Here is a 16,956-nt window from a genome sequence, read left to right on the forward strand (position 1 = left end):
CTAATGCAACCATCCAGTTCTTCAGAAGCAAAGCCACAGGTGATTTTGCTTCCTCTTCCTTTCCTTCTTCATTAAAATCTGGTTTCACAGGGCACAAAGCCTGACTGAGCTGCAGAGCAGAAGTTTTGAAGAACATCCTGGCTGGAGGCCACTTTATGTCTGTTTCAGGTTGGTTTTGTTTTAAGATAGAGAGGGAAATGTACCTCATTATATATTGGTGTTTCTTCCAATATGTATTAAAATTAAGAACAAGTCAAGAAATGCAGAATTTCTTCAGTCAGGTGCTACAGACTTCCCTAGCTGGGAGTACAGCCAGGGTTCAACATAGCTGGAGCATCCGTGTGTCAAGGTCATGAAAATAAGAGGCATTGATCAATTTGCTGTTAGTATGTACTATTAATTATAAGGTGTTTCTGGAGCTGATTTTTATGTTAGTCATGCAATTCTGCTACTGCAGTTGTAATTCTACATTGTAAGCATCAGAGTCTAAACCTGGGATGGTGGAAGAAATTTTTGCTTCTGAGATTTGTTCAGCCATTACCTTTTGTTGTGCATTGCAAGTTCTCACCTTCCTCACTTCAGTCACAATCCCAGATTGCAAGCTGGTGTGCTTAAGTGTTTTATTGTAATAGTTTTATTTAAGGCTGTTACTATCTTCTCAGTGTTTCGTTGAGAAGGAAATTGTGTTTATCATTCAGGAACTGTGGCCATAACCAGGAGATCTGCATTCATTTCATGGTGTTTCTCCAGATTCTTTACCTTGGGCCTCAACCACGCAGGGTCTGAGTGTCTTGGGTTAAAGCCAGTTGGAGGGTGGTATGATCAGTATCATGGACTGTGGAGGACAGTATGGGGTTTATCTTCTCTAATCTATTATCTCTTCTTATCTCTTGCTTCATTTATAAAATATGGACTGTGTTGTAAAAGTTCCTTTCAGTGCAGCTTTAGGGTTGTTTGAGCAGCTTTGGTCCCCACCATCTTCTGTTGAAACCTTCATACCTTCTGGGCTTGATCCAAAATCTGATCAGGACAAGTAAGGCCAAACTCAGGCTTTAGGGAGAGTTTATGCTATGTAAGAAGATGGCAAAAATATCCTCAGATTGCCTCAGAGCTAACCAGCAGCTGTAGTTGGACATCATGCCCCACTGTGCTTGCAGCATAAGCAGGCTCCCAGGCTGAGGGCATGACATTTATCCTGTGCAATTCTCACCATCTCTTCTTTTTCGGCTCCAAGGGCCAGGAATGCAGATTTTAATCCCACACCACATTTTGTATCAGTAGGTGCCTCTTGTCTGATGCTGCCTTCTGACAAAATAGCTCCTGCATCCATTTCAGCTGTTTCTGCAGAGCAGCCTACCCAGCAGGGAGGACTCTCAGACAGGCTGGTGTGTGTGGAGAGCCCACAGCACTCACCTGAAGCAAGATTGTCCACTTCAGTGCAGTGTACTACAATGGCACCCACTTCCCTGCCAGGCTGCCAAACGGTCTTTACCATGGTGGCCTCCATCCCTAGACCTTTGGTAGAGTCTGCACATCAGGACAGTATTCCAGGAGGCAAGAGGCAGCCTGAGTTGCTGTGCCCTGTAATGGCAGCGAGAAGATCAATTGTTAGTGTGTGTATTACAGCCATTATCTCATCTGTCTAGCCTTCAGTAAATACCCTGTGTGTTACACAGTCACTTGGCCTCCTGGCTTTACAGAATCCCCCAGCTGCCCAGCAAACCCCACAGCTGCCAGCTAGGAGTGGCCGGCAGCTGTCCATGAGTACATCTGGATTTTGTTTTTCAAAGGTTAATTCCACCCCACACCCCCAAACTCAGGACAGGGAGACGCCAAGCAAAGGGGAAGGAGGCAGTGGACAGAGAGCTCAGCCTTGTCTCATTGGGCTGATACATGCACTCCCTCTGCCCCACCTGATCTGCTGATGCAGAAATCAAATTGTCATTGGCAACAGCCCATGTTGGCCTGAAAACCACAGATTAGTTTCTGAGAAAGCCTGACGTAACTTTTCATTCGCATTACCAAGTCTAGAGGGAAGACACCCCCCATAACGCCTCTTCCCTCCCCTTGGTTCAAGGATTTCAGTTTCCATGTAGTAGGTGGTAATGGTGGATGTGATACACGTGCTTGAATGGACGTGTTCATATGTGAGCCAGGGAAGAGCTGGTCTCCTCTCCAGGATGCTTCATCCTCATTTCTCTGTTGAGATTGTGCATATGCATAGCACTGACTTTTCCGAGACGCTGAACCAATGGGAGCTGTAAAGCCTCCCTCAGCTTGCATTTCAGCCCATGTGTACATTGGTTGCCACTGAATATTGCATCAGAAAAGTATTCAATGATAGGGAAATAAAGAATACCCTTTCTCTGATATGAGCAATGTATTCTCAAGAGATCCAATGTGCTACCTTTGCTTAAGCTAAACAGTGTTGTGTTATCAAAGGCTGAATACTGATTTTTGCCAAACTGGTTTCAGTCCAGCCTTTCTCTATTGGCTTCAGGGAATGCAATCTGGATTTGTCCCATTGACTGAGAGTTTCAAAGCAGTGATGGCTTCACACTTCCAAAGCTATTATATTTAATCTCATCAATATCAACTGAACACACAAGCAACGTAGGAACATGAAGAAACAGGGAAAGCCTGCCCTGAAAGCCCAGCAAGACCTACCCTTGTCTGACCAGGACATATAAATCACTTTCTTTTCCAGCTCATTTAACCTTGGCTAGTGGCTTTATGCCTCAGTTTGCTCCATTTCCAAAAATGTGTCCAGTTCCTCTCTTGATGCATGGCTCTTTTCTATTGCTGACTCTGTCAACTGGGTAATATCTCAGCCCCTCCTAATTGTGTAATTCTGCCTCACTTAAAATATACTATTCCCCTTTTGCTTTCAAATTAGTTATCTCAGAACTGCCACTGGCACTGTGAGGTCCCTTTAGCTTTCTGGTCTCTGTGTGCCTTTCCTAGCAGAACTCTGACTTTTTACTACTTTATATCTCTTTCACACTCCCCAGCATCACATATGCAGCTGCTGTTAAAGTCCACAAGAAACAAATGCAAAAGAGAAGGAGAGACCCAGCTGCTCTTTTATGTGAAAAACTCAGAGCTCAGTTCAGTGAGTGGTGCCAGCACCAAAGGAAGCTGCAGAGATGACTATGGCTCAGCCGCACAGGTTGGTGCATGCTGTGGGTGTGAGCCACCCATGGGCTCCTGCAGCTCATATACCTGCTATGGTTGAGGTTTGGGACTGAAATGTGGCAGAAGCTTTTACACTGCTGTCACATTCTTCCCAGCTCCGAGCTGGAGCTCAAAAGTGTCCAAACTACATTTTATGGAAACAGCAGGAGGGTGAGCAACGGAGAAAAGGGACTTCTGAGGCAGGCTGATGGCATTGACACTAACAACAGCTCCTTCGAGCTAGGCTGGTCTAGGGATATGAATGTTTCACTATAAACTCTTAAAGAGAATAATTACCATTAAACCAGCCAGATTGTTGAAAATTAAATCCATGTGCTATGTATAGTATAGTGATGGTACCTCCAGAAGGAGATAACCTACGTCATGCTGAGCCTCAGGTCTGCTGAGAGTGGGACATGATGCTGCTGTATAGTCTCTGCATGTGCATGGGGGAGGGCAGAGCAATGCATTCCTCCTGGTGTTTTTCCTTGCATAGGAAGTGTGAGAAGATGCAATGATTAGTGCTAATGTGTTTTAAATGGAGCCCAATGTACCTTAGGTGATCAGTGCACATATTCCAGCACAGTGGGCTGTGTGGAGTAGATGGCATCATGTAGAGTGCAATTATGCAGATCTGTAGTGTTTCCATAATGTATTGCTGTTCTAGAAGACATTGTATAAATCTCTGGGTTTGCTGAAAGAATGTCCATTTTTGCTGTCACCGCCAGCTTGCCAGGCTGTTCTCTTATCTGCTCAAAGCTTGTTAGGGCTCTGGAGTGCTGTGCATGGAAATCTCTTGGTGAGATGTGTGTTGTGAATTACAGCCCTGACAACTATCAGAGGGGCCATGCTGAGGTATAGCATTAATATTTATATGGGAACAGATGTCTTGGCTATTAGCAAACCTTGTTGTATTAGATGTTGGGGGAAAAAGCTGGTTCTTGCCCCTAGGAACTCACAGTCTCTATAATGACTACTAAAAATATTGAATATAATTTTAAAACCATGAATGATTTAAAGGAATAGGTAGAATGAAAGTGTGGGTGGAGGGGAATGCTGTAATAACATTTTTCACAGAATCACAGAATGGTTGAGGCTGGAGGAAACCACTGGAGTTCATCTAGTCCAACCTCCCTGCTTAGGCAATGTCACCTACAGCACATTGATCAGGGCTGCGTCCAGCTGGCTCTTGCATATCTCTGGGGAAGGAGACTCCAATACTCAAGTCACCCTCACAGTAAAGAAGTTCTTCTTTGTGTTCAGGTTGAGCTTCCCGTGTTTTAGTTTGTGGCTGTTGCCTCTCATCCTATCTCCTGGCACCGCCAGGAAGGGTCTGACCTCAACCTCTCGACACCCTCCTTTCAGATACATATTGTTCAGATCCCCCCAAGCCTTCTCTTCTCCAAGCTGAACAGGCCCAGCTCCCTCAGCCTTTACTCACAAGAGAGATGCTGCAGACCCTTAATCATTGTAGAAGCCCTTCAATGGACTTACTCCGGGAACTCCATGTCTCCCTTGTGCTAGGGTGCCAGAACTGAGTGAAACATTTCCAGCCAGTGGCTGATTTACATATTTGCATTAGCTGGGTTTTAAGTATCCTTTTTTATTCCAACATTTTACACAGATAAATTTTAGCTGTGAAATAATCTTTTTTTGTTTATATGGTGATACAGAGGTTAAGTAAGAATCCTTAAAACATTTTCCTGCTCTGCAGAGGCACAGGGATGTAGCAACACCATATTTAAAAATATTCATTCCCCTTCCTGGCAATATTTCTAATTCCAGTGGAGCGCGACAACATCTTCTGCTTTGATAATGTCATGCACGAGTGTGCCTGCTGTTAGTTGCAGGACAATGACTTCACACCAGACACAAATGGGCAAGAACTGGCAAAGCCAAAATAAAACTCTGTTTATGTTGATAATATCTTTCCTCTATGCTTTGCGTGCTCCTTCTAGTGGAAGAGCTCACTCCAGCCCCGGACCAGTTTGCAGCTGATCATCTGCTCGGGATGGTTTTGAAGTCATGATATACTGCAGGGTTAGAATACAAACGGATTCTCCCAGTGCCATTTGCAGAGGTGAGCAATTCCTGGCTTGGCAGAAGTTTCATACTCCAGAAGTGCTGTGAGGGCTCCTGTGCTGAGTCCTTGTGATGAGTATCCAAGGGTTAAGCTACGCATTTTTCTACATGCTGTCTTTTCTTTGTGTGTGCAGCAAGATGAAGCTTGCCTCACTATTTGCTTTTCTAAATTAAGGTATCTTATGGCAGGACACCACTCAGGAGCTCACAAGAACATCACTTGAAATGATACGCACCTACTGGCTGTGAGAAGCCAGAGAGTGACGGGCGTTAAACATGCTCCCTGCAGATATGTGGAAGTGGTCTTTACACCTCAGTAGCAGCACAGGGGAATATGGAGGTGCTTACAAGGATTCTGCCCAGAGTTTATCAGCCTATGAACAATAGACTTCAACTTCAGAAGCCAGACAAAAAATTAACTTTTTATAATGAGTATCCCTGGAGCATGTGGATGGGGAAAAAATTGGCCAGAGCTCATGAGACTCAATCCTTCACTCTGATTACTGGTGAAGAAAGTAAGAAAAATCGTATCACCTTCCCTGACCTCCTCCCTTTCCACTGGGAATGAGGGGTGAGAGGAATAACAGCCTTCCTTTGATTCACCGGATTAGTCCATCTTCACCAGGAGATGGAAAGTGCTGTTCCAAAGCTTGTAGCCCTACTAAGGAAACTTGGTATTTTTTCCCCAGGCAGAGCAGCAGTGGGCTCTGCATGTCAAAGTTGATGACAATCCAACAGAAAGCATAGAGAGCAGAGGCTTGACATTGCCATGGGTGCAAGAGCTGTTCTTTGAACCTGCTGCGCTGATGGGAACAGCTTTCTTGGAGAGGTGATTCATCACTGGGGAACTCCAGGATGAAGTATGGACACCGCCTTCCCAAAAGGGACAGCTGTGATCTCTTATACAGGCTCCTCCCCAACTGTCCTAGCACTGAGAATGACTTGCTTCTTCTGGGAATGAGCCACGTGGGGCAGACCTTGGGAACTCATCTTCTCACTGTCAGTTCTGAATTAGTAAGACTGGGCCACTACATGTCATGTACCCTCAGAACAGGGTCTTTGCCAATAAGGGCTTGCAGACAGTTTAATGGGTCTTTCTCAGGAGCCAAAAAGAAGGATTGCATGGGGATTTCTGGAAAAAGACTGCAGCTTTTGTCTTTTTCGCCCTTTGCAGAGATCAATGTACATTTAATCCACCTCACTCAGGAGTGTTACACACTTTGAAGCCTAACCTTGGTTACATAAGGTGACAGCATCAGAAAATTGCTCCACCACTTTTCATCAACAGTTCAGCTACAAATAAGCCAAAATTAATACTACTACTAATAATAATAATGTTGGGGAAATTCAAATAATCCACAGAGGTTTTTGGGGAATACGGATGAACCTCAGAGAGGGGTACCAGCCCTGAACAGAGAACTGCAAAAATGAGGGTCAAAAAGAACTGGTGATGGTGAGGAAACTTGAGACACTACGTGTATCCTGGAACCAAAAGGTTTTGAGAGTCTGTAGCATGGAAGAGTTAACTTTCAAGTGATGGACAGTCCCAGTAGGTGACCTTGAGCTTTTGGCATCTTCTTCATCAGCTGTGGTGAAATTTGAAGAAAGGAGGAAAATTCAGGGTGGAAAATTCAGATGAATGCCTTGGAGAGTCATAGATCCAGCATGAAGAGGGTGAAGAGTATCTGGAGGGCATATAAATAAGAGATCAGAAAGAATAAGTCTTGAGAGAGCACAAGGATTAGGGGAAGCACAAGGACTGTTGAAGGATACAACCCAGGGCTTCTTGCAGGGCTCTAAGTACATAAAAACATACTTGGCTCCAGAAATTTCTAATCTGGAGATGGCTGGCGGCTGGGAGAGCACTCAGGGGAAATATTGTATGTGCTCACCCTGCACTCATACTTTTCCCCAGGCATTTTGCTTTTGCCCACTGTTGGAGACAGGAGCTAGAAAGACCTTTGGCCTGGCCCAGTGTCACTGCTCCTCTGTTCTTGTGCTCGTGTTGTGAAAGACTTGGAGCCCTTGTGGTCTTGCTCTCTTTAGCACAAGCTGCGGGACAAACCGCGCTTATCACCGGTCATTGCTGAGTCAGGCACAGAAGTGATCTTGCTGACATTCCTCACCGCTTTGAGCACGACATGCTGAACATATTGGGAGGGATGACTCTGTGTTTCCCAAAAACAGCTGGGCTCTTCCCCAGGGTGACTCTTATGTAGGTACAGCAAACTGCTGCAAATTCCCGCGGCAGGGCAGCTCCAGCTCCAGGCTATGGAAGGGTGGCAGCAGCAGCTTTCCTACAACAGCTTCCTGTCGCTGTTTTGGTTTAGCGGCCAGGCTGTTGAGTTGCTGGGGCTGCCTGAGGAGCCTCTCCTGGGGCATTCCTCTCACCTCCGGCCTACTGTGGCCCACCAGCTTCCATGCTTGGGGCTGTTGCTCACAATGTGCTTGGGAAGCTGCATTTGTCCCCTGAGGGGGTGTAGGGGTTGGTGTCTCTGTCTCATCAGTGGGTGACAGGACAGCTGCCTTAGCCTCCTTTCTGGACCTTTTGGCTGCCTCACTACTCCCTCACTTCTTGATATTCCCAACTCTCTTGAGGTTGTCATCATCTCCCATGAGTAGTGCTGTCCTTTTTTGTCTATCAGAGCTGTCATTACCAGGAGGGGTATCCATTTTTCCAAGAATACTGTGGCACTTTAAAAAATGAGTATCTCGCAAGAAGGTGAAGATATTGTTATAATCTCCTGATAGATGCACTCACCTTCTTTTTCCTTTCTCTGCTTTTCTTTGTTTATTCATTCACATGGTAAGAACGACAACATTTCTCTTTACTAACAGGTAGGAAGAAAGGGAATCTGCTTCCGCAATAAATTGGAGGACAAAGAGGATCAGAGCAATGTTTACACACATACAGTCATTTCTTGCTCAGTGTATGTATACATATGCACTTCAGCTATGTGTGTCAACAGTACATTTTTTCTAAGGTAAATGTTTTTCTCCACAAAGCCCAAATCCCACTTAGGGGAGAAACAGCCTTGCCAATAACTGGATTCAATTTATAAGAAACTAGGTGGAAATAATGATGAGGAAATGAGAAAAATAAGCTTTTGATGAAATAATTAATGACTAGTTGTGACACAATCTCACAGCAACAATCCAAGGCTCAGGGAGATCAGAGGAGACCATCTACTGCCAAACAATGCTTGCCATGCAAAGCCAAGTAGCCTCCTGTTTGCAATTTAAAATCATAACCATACACATGAACTGCAGTTAGGGGCGGTTTGTTTGTTTTAAGTTCTCTCCTAACAAAGTTACAGCACCCTCTTCACGTTGCATCTGAAAGGGGAATGGACCAGCGGGTTCCAAGCACTTATGTAGCGTGTAAGACAGGTCCAGCTTTACAGCAGCTAAAGCCAGGAAATGAATGCTTCAACATGTGTGAATTATTCTACTGCCACCAAACTGAGCAGAGCTCTGCTTCTCACAGATCTGGTCCCAAAAACTGAATGCAGTGACTCTTAGCTGGCAAATCTGAAGAGTCTACAAAAGGTGCAATGGAAAAGCAAAGCTTTTGTCAGCAGGCTTGTGTTTGCTGTCACAAAGTCCTCACCCCCATCAGCCATGTTTTTATGAACCCAAAAGTGGACAATGTTGAAAGACTCAAATTGAGCCTTCTGCTAAAATATTCTGCTCTTGGAGCTGACATTCCTGGTGTTCACCAAGCAGAGGTGTGGATGGACCTGTGACAGTGGGTTGGTTCAGCTCAGGAGTCCCATTTGAAGGCAAATTCACCATCATGTCCACTCCTTCATTTCTGCTTGCACTGCAGCCTGGTGGCAGTTGTGCAAACTGGATCACTCTGCCTGAAAGCAAATGGGCAGAGATGCTCCAGAACTGCAACAGATGGGCTCTGACTGCCAGTGGGATTGTTCAGTCCATACAGCCAGGATACAGCTAGTCTGAAACCCTTGAAATCACTGCTAGACAGGCATAAGGATGGCCCCACCATGTTTTTGCAAGGCATTAACTGTAAATGCCAACAGAGCCACTGTGCTGCACTCTGCTCCTGAGTCAAAAACAGGCTGATTGCAGAGGTGCAGAGCCGCTGTCTCTCTGCTCAGCTCTGAGGCTAGCTCTTTCCACTGGCCTGCTCTGTGCATCCACCATCCCAAGCAGATTAGTGAGGGAAGGCATGATGGGACACAGTCCACTCCTAATCGCTTCCAGAAGTCCTGTTTCTAGCTTGGTCAAGGCACTGCTGAGTCATTTTCATGCAGAATGAGTTATGGCTGTGTTTAAAACCTCTTTATTACCCTTCAGTAATCCAGAGCTCAATCTTGCACTTTTAATGTTCCTCTTCTAAAGGGCAGATTTATATGTGAAACACTTTACACTTTGGTTTCCTCCTAAATAATAACTAACGTTGCTCTTCTGAGTGCTTTATGACATTAGCTAACTAGTCCTGACAACACCCTGGGTTTCCATATGCACAGCAGAAAGCTTGGATGAGATCCTTAAGTCTGGTGTTTTTAATTCTCCTGATTTTATTGTGAGTCTAGGGTGGGCTTTTTCTTCAAGCCTCTGCTCCTGGAGGCACACAGTCACATGACTCTATCACTTTTCTTTTTATTTTAACAGTAAATTTCTAATTCTTCAATTTGCAGGGGAAAGCCTGACAATGTCATCCAAATGCACTGCAAGGCTCAGAAAACAGATGCCAAGCAACAGAAGCCAAACTGTGCAGCCATTTTTAAATCTCAGAAGTTTTAAGGCAATCAAAATATTCTCAGGGCCTTCACCCATGTTTTCTGAGTGTGGAGGGGCTTGGCAGTAAATAAAGCTTCACATTACAAAGAGGCAAAAGTAAATAAAGTCTTCAGGGATGCTAATATTCTCCATCTCCCCTCTCTTGCTTGTTTCTGATTCTCGTCCTGCACATGCTTTGCTTTCCACATTGTGAGTAGTCACGTTCCTCACAGTGGTAAAGAAAGCACACAAACAAATCTTTGTTGGAAGACAGCAAATTTTAAATCAAATCAAAATTTTACAAATAAGATCAAGGTTTTAAACTCTTCTATCTGTTACTGTGTGCCTGTAGAGTGCGATGTGCAGCAGGCCAGGGCATACAATTTGTGACTGGCAAGGCTGTTGTAACACCAACCATTGCTGCTGCTGCTGCTGCTACTACTAGTAATAAAATAGAATCGTTAATTGCAAAGTAGAATTTGTAATTGTGATCATCTGTTTAGAAAGGTGCAAGAAAGCATGCAGTAAGCTTTTCTTGCATTATGGCACTGCACACCAGCTATTTCCACATTGTAAAAGGAGCTGGACAACTAAAAGTGATCAACATATTGATTTTGTGTCAAAGATTCTGTGTTTCCTCAACCTCCTTATTGGTTTTGTACTGACTTATTTAATTTCTCCCATTACTTCTTGCTGACACGGTCACTGATCAGAGACTGTAGGTGGCTGACCATGGGACAGGTTTGTCTCAATAGGTTTTCAGTGCTGTATAATACTTGCTGCTCTAAAAGTGCTATTCCTATTTCATTTATACACTCTGCCTGGGAATCTAATACTATTTTAATTACTCTATGCATGTGTTTATTCTTTTGCTATTAGAAAATCTCTGCTAGACTTTAAAGTCCAGATCTTCCCTGAAGAAAATATTTCCCAGCCTGCTAGATCTTAGTGATAAAAGATCCTCTTGATATTTATTATAAAGCATACTTTTCTTTATTTTCTCTTATGGCTTCCAGACAAATATTTCTTTGGCTCCCTGCACAAATCCCTTGTCCCTCTGAGTTGCCTCCCTCTCACTTCTGCCTACCTGAACAGCATCTTCCCCTCCTTTAAGCATTTTAATCATGCTTGCTGCTTTTTAAACCATTCTCCCTGTTTGCTCACATGTTTACATGCTGAGTAGAAAAAAAACAGCATTCCAGGTAGAATCAAAAGAAACAGTGGTTTCCATATTGCTGTGCAAAGTTAATGTATTACCGCACCTTCACACGTCATGCTGCCAGCAGAAGCCACAGAGGAGCTCTCTGTGCCAGCCACATGGAGCTCTGCCATAATCGGGCTGTTGTAAGAGCTGATGGGAGGGCCAATTGCTTGTTTCAAGTGTTGACCACAAACTCATTTAGACAGGTTTTGTCTAGGAATCCAGGGATTCCTGTATTGCAATCTTCCTGGGACCAATTCTTTGCCCATTTCCCTTAGAATAAATCTGCGCGAGCAGGGGTGTTTTAACTTTGCAAATCTTTATTTTTGTTTCATTTTGGAGTGTTCAAAGCCAGACAACCCTGGTTTGCTCTTTGACAAGAGCATATGTAAACCCTGTTTTACAAAACCAACACAGGGTGCTTCTGACAGTCTTCTTCAGAAATACTAACAGAGAGCAAAAATGTAAGAGAGCAACCACAGCAAAAGGGTACTTTTCCAAACACAGGAACAGAGGCATCCTGGAAAGAAAAGAGCCTTAGTATGTGAGTAAAAAAATTCTGAATGACTATAAAGTATCTGTACTGAAATCTTATACTGAGGAAAATAACCAACACTCCAGCTGATGTACTTGCTGCTATCAAACAAGTTAATTACTGTCAAGCACAATGAGAAGTACCAAGGGACCCTTCCCAGCAGGGAGGTGATTCCCTGATAGACCTTTCCTCTCCACTTCCAACAGTAACAGCCCCCCTTTCAAGAGGGAAGGAGCTGCCATTGAGCTGACCTGTGGTGTTGGTGTGGCTATGTGGCACTGGTGTGACTGGGTGCCTTGGCAGTGCCTTTGCAAAGTCAGCTTCTGAGCAGGATGCAGTCTTAACATGTTTCTTGGACAGCAAGAGGCAAGGAGGGAGTAAATTTATATAGGGATTTTTTCACATTAAATTAGGTAACTATAATCAGATGAGCATATTTTTCCCATGCATTCTAACATAGAAGGAAAGATGGGATGTTAAATCAAAAGGCTGTGGTTACATCATACGAGCTGATAAATTTATGAACTGATAGGTACATGTTGGTAGGCCTCAGACGACTAATTGCTCATTTTTATATTTGTATGTTCAGTAAGGCATATGCAGACTGAAAGACTCGTGGATGGAAATACTCTTCTCCAGACCCAGACAAGGATTCAGTCTTTCAAGAAGAGAATACAAAGGGGAAGGCACAGCTGGACATGGAGCTGGAGTTTTGCTGCCTCTGTTTTAGCAGCTTCCTAAATTTAGGCCTCGGTTGCCTGTATAAAATGGGGGACAACGGCACGTCTGTAGCTTTTACAGGGTTTGTATAACTACATTAAGGACTATGAGATGCATAGGCAGTCTAGTAGTGGTTGGTATATACAAGGTAAACAGCCAACTCAATGGGGTAATCATTCCAGAAAATAACCTGCTGAATGGGAAATGGATACATGCAGCACTGATTCAACTGGCTGAGCTCCTCTGTGTCATTCCTTGATGGATTTACTATGCAATTGTGGTTTGTTTTCCCTTCTCCAGTCTTTCAGAAAGTTATTCCTGTTACGATGATTGAACACACACCTTACAATACAGCAACTCAAGACAGTGGATTGAAAGATTTATGTCGCTGATTCTGCAACAAATGAGTCAAGTGCCAAATATGCTTCCAATAACTTCCTGTGTTATGCTGATATAGCTGGTCAAGGGTATCTTAATGAAAGACAAGGACATCTCAGAGTCATACCTGGGCATGAGTTTGATCCACTGTGTTTCAAGTACTCGTATTTACTGCAGGGGCAGTTTGTTTCACTTGCAGCCTTACTCCTCCAACAACTGTTGAAGCAGCTTAAATAAGCAGCACGCCAGTATTTGGACATTGACCGGCTTTTTACTTGTTTGTTTAGTGAAACTGCTGCATAACTGACCCAGCAGAGTCAGGAGTTATAAACAAACTTTGACTTCAGAATGTGTGTTTAGTTCAGCTTTCACCTTGACACAAAGCCTTTGCTTTCTGGAGGAGAGGAGACATTCTCCATAGTACATCAGCACAGTGCCTACCAACTCCCCTCCAGTAAAACACCATTAGAAAAAGCCAGAAAAAAAGCCCACCCAAAACCATGGTATGCAGGGCTGGTTTTTTTAATAGTGTGTGATTAACTTACAATCTATTTTTATGTTAATTCATCTCAGCATTAGGCTTCTTCATACCCCTGTGATGTATAAAGCAACTGTGAACAGATTGGCCTATGATCTCATTTACGTCACTGTAAATCCAAAGTAACTCACTTGAAAACTGCACTTACAGCAGGTCTTCATCAGTGTCCCTAATAATTAATTTGTCCTTTACACCTGAAAGTGAAAGTCATCTTATTTGTAAGGTGTTTTTGAGGTGGAATTATTTGCTAAGGCTGTAAATATTTAAATCCACCTAAATATTCTAGAATATAAACTCAGTTCTATTAATATTTTAATCTGAACACACAACACCTACCTTTGAAAATGTAGTATACATTTTATAATCTCCAGTTTAAACTATTAAAAGCAATCCAGCTGAAGTTGGACAAGAAAATAGTTATGCTACCAATTCTGTGGCAAATAAGTGACAACTATAACTGAAAGCCCCATCAACTGTACAAAGTTAGCAGTGCCCTTCAGAAATAAGTCTTTTGGGAACTTCTAGAGGCTTCTTGTGACTTAGAGGAGCTTTCAGAAGTGAGGTGTCTGCTTGGGCAAATAGACCTCTAAAATCTTCAAAACTATATGTTTGCACTAATAAATTCATTCAGAGGCATTTTTCCTAAAGGGCTTCCCTGCAGGGGAGCTATTACACATGTTCTAGCCTGAAACTGAAGCTGGCCAGGGAATGGAAATTGTGTTTCACAGACGATTTTGAGATTTTGAAATTTGTTTTCCTTCCAATTCAGAACAAAACCTCAAAATGTTGAAATTCTCCACAAAGGAAAATTCCACAAAAAAATAAATAGTTTTGGCTTATTTAGATCATTACAACTATTAAAAATGCATATACTATACAAAATCAAAAATCTGATTGTTTTGTTCCAAAAAATTGCTCTCATTTTTTCCTCATAAAAACCCAAACCTTAGTACCTTGGTAAAAATAATAGTTTCACAAAGCTTTTTGATTGTGACAGAATGACATTTTTGAAGGAAAGCTACTCCATTAAATAATATTCCATCTGAAGTTTATTAGAGTTTCTACTACTGTGTTATCCAGACGTTTTGCTGTCATGCAAAAACTCTACAAATAGTCTAGCACCAGAGCCATGCTCTATAATGCTGAAGCTCATGGGCTTCCTATTACATGTTTGTGCCATGGCAAAACCTAGAGGTCCACACAGATGTCTCTTTTTCTCTGGTAAGGTGTGAGCAGGAAGAAAAGACCATTCTTTCTGATGAAACCTCTCAAGGTGTGAGAGAACTGGCGTCAAGTTGCTCTTGCTGCCACCAACCCCCCCTACACAAGAAATCATCTCCCTGGCAGGGGAGTAAGCAATTAAACCAGCCATCAGCATCGACACTGGCTACTTCTATTGAACAGAAATGACCCACACAAGGAAATGTGCTCCTTCTCTGTCACTAATATGGCAAAGCCCATGGTGAGCAGACTCCAGGACACTTTAACAAATAACAATGTCAACAGCCTGTATCCCAGAGCTCAAAGGGACAGTGGTGATGTGCTTTCAATGCCTCTGCTGAATTCTGGAAGACTTGTACTGTTTCAAGGTTATCTTGCCTTACTTTTCATCCATGTCAACGTATGAGCTATTTGACACCATGAACAGATGGAGGATGTATTTATAACTGAAGACAACATGAAGACGAGCTTTAGATAATAAGATAAACATCGGCCATACTGCATCAGTATGATGAATGCTTCAGTACAGCAGCAAGAAAGAGAGAAGCAATGAGGATTTCACTGTGTTCAGTGCAAAGGAAAATACCCATCTTTACTGGCTGCCCTCCCACCCTTAGGGGCCTGGAAAAAATGGATAGAACTAAAGGACTTTATGGGTGCTGCTGCCTCTTTGTGTCTGATAAGCAAAACATATTTGGTGTGTGTCACTGGCAATGACAGTGGCATCTGATGAGGTTATTGGATGACAAACCTCGTCACACAGGTCTAGTGAGATTCTTGCCCTGTGTGCTGTGCCCAACGAGGAGGAGCAGTGAGGAGGAGCAGCAGCATTTGGGTCCCTATTGTATGTACAAGAAGCCAGCATGTTGTCTGCAAGTGGGACATTTGGGCTTGGAGTGTAACTCTGGAATATGTTTTCTTCCTTGGGATATTTCTGAACTGCAGTCAGTGTGCTCCCCACTAGAAAGTGCCATGAAGGAGCCACCCTTTCTTGTTGAAAACTTGGTAGAATGTCTGAACAATATTATGGTCACCAAACTATGTTCAAACTTGAGTGGTTTCATGTGGGATTGATTGCTTGAATATAAAGAACTGAATGCACTGAAGACCTCCCAGAGGTTGTGGAAAAGATCAAAGAAGGTCAGATAGAAGGCCAAGAGTAGCTTTAGTGAGAGCAATTGTAATTGCAGTATTTCAGTGGAAGGGCTCCTGCCAACTCTGAGCTGCGGCTGTGATCTTTCAATGGGTCCATGGAGATAGGCCTCGACAGGGCACGCGTTTGACAGCCACGTCTATCCACTCAAGGAAACACTACAGTCCAGGCAGCTGCATGGCTTCATCTTCAGACAGAGCCAATAATCTAGTGTAAAAAGCTCAAAATGTTTCAGTCATCTGGGAAGGAAAAACTTCTCTTGAGAAATTTATAGATGAAATGTCTTCAGCAATTGTCAGAAACTCCACAAAAGCATCAGGAAAGAGGCACCAGTCTTCGTGGTAACACTGCTACTTTCCCATTCCCACAAAGACTGCATGTAACCACTGCAGAGCTGTTATCATCATGTTGGTCCCCCACACTATAGCCAGGAATTCACTCTATCACAAAGGGAAACCATTGCAGTTCAAAGCAAGCCCCCAGAAAGCAGAGCCTGCACAGGACCTCTCTTACCTTCGGAGCCTGCTAGAGCCTAGCTGCGTGCTGCAGCTCTACAGCGCTGCTCAGCAGGTGTAGGTCCATTTGGGGAGCAGGCTCAGTGGAATCCTGGTAAAACATTTGCATTAATGTGAGACAGGTTGCTAGAAAATAAAAGATAACATGAACTTATTTTCCATCAGCTAATTGTGTCCGCTGTTCTTTGCTGGTTTGCTGCCATCTCAAAGCATGTAGAACAGCCCTGCTCAGTGCTCAAGCAGTAAGTGTTGCTGTGTCTGGAACAAGGGTGGTTTCAGTGTTTCAGTGCAGAACTTCAGCATATGTCATGAAAGAAGAGCAAAACCTCAGCCCCTGCTGGGGGCACAGCCAGGACAAGCTTCCCTCTCTGCAGGGCTGCACAGTACCTGGCCAAGGACTTAGACAAGATCCAGTAAGCTTTTACGAGGCTCTATCTGTGCAATGAGAGATGCGAGATAGAGCTTATTAGACAACAGAAGATGTTGCCATTAGGCACACAGAAGGCAAAGGATCAACTCCCACACTTTGGGCTTGGCCTCCATTTAAATGTTTGCGTCCATCGCTACAATGGTCAGGAAAGAGAAAGGCAGCACACCTCTAAGCAGTGCAGCTAAACTGGCAAGGGGCCCTGTGTAAACAGCCAAGCCTCGTTCATGTTGTGCACCCCATTAGCAGACTGGGGACAGTAGCAC

The 16,956-nt window shown here is 43.7% G+C and overlaps 1 long non-coding RNA gene across 1 annotated transcript; it reads left to right on the forward strand.

The window, feature by feature from the left end:
- The first annotated feature begins 4,778 nt into the window (after nucleotides 1–4,778).
- On the forward strand, nucleotides 4,779–10,145 carry LOC134156644 (uncharacterized). The gene is made up of 4 exons (XR_009962003.1): nucleotides 4,779–5,254; nucleotides 7,172–7,286; nucleotides 8,095–8,240; nucleotides 9,921–10,145. It is a non-coding gene; the product is annotated as an uncharacterized LOC134156644 (long non-coding RNA).
- Nucleotides 10,146–16,956: the final 6,811 nt, after the last annotated feature.

The sequence above is a fragment of the Pezoporus occidentalis genome, unplaced genomic scaffold, assembly GCF_034315485.1.
Source record: "Pezoporus occidentalis ecotype Australia unplaced genomic scaffold, CSIRO_AGI_Poc_V1 ctg89, whole genome shotgun sequence".
In the NCBI taxonomy this organism is placed as follows: Eukaryota; Metazoa; Chordata; class Aves; order Psittaciformes; family Psittacidae; genus Pezoporus; species Pezoporus occidentalis.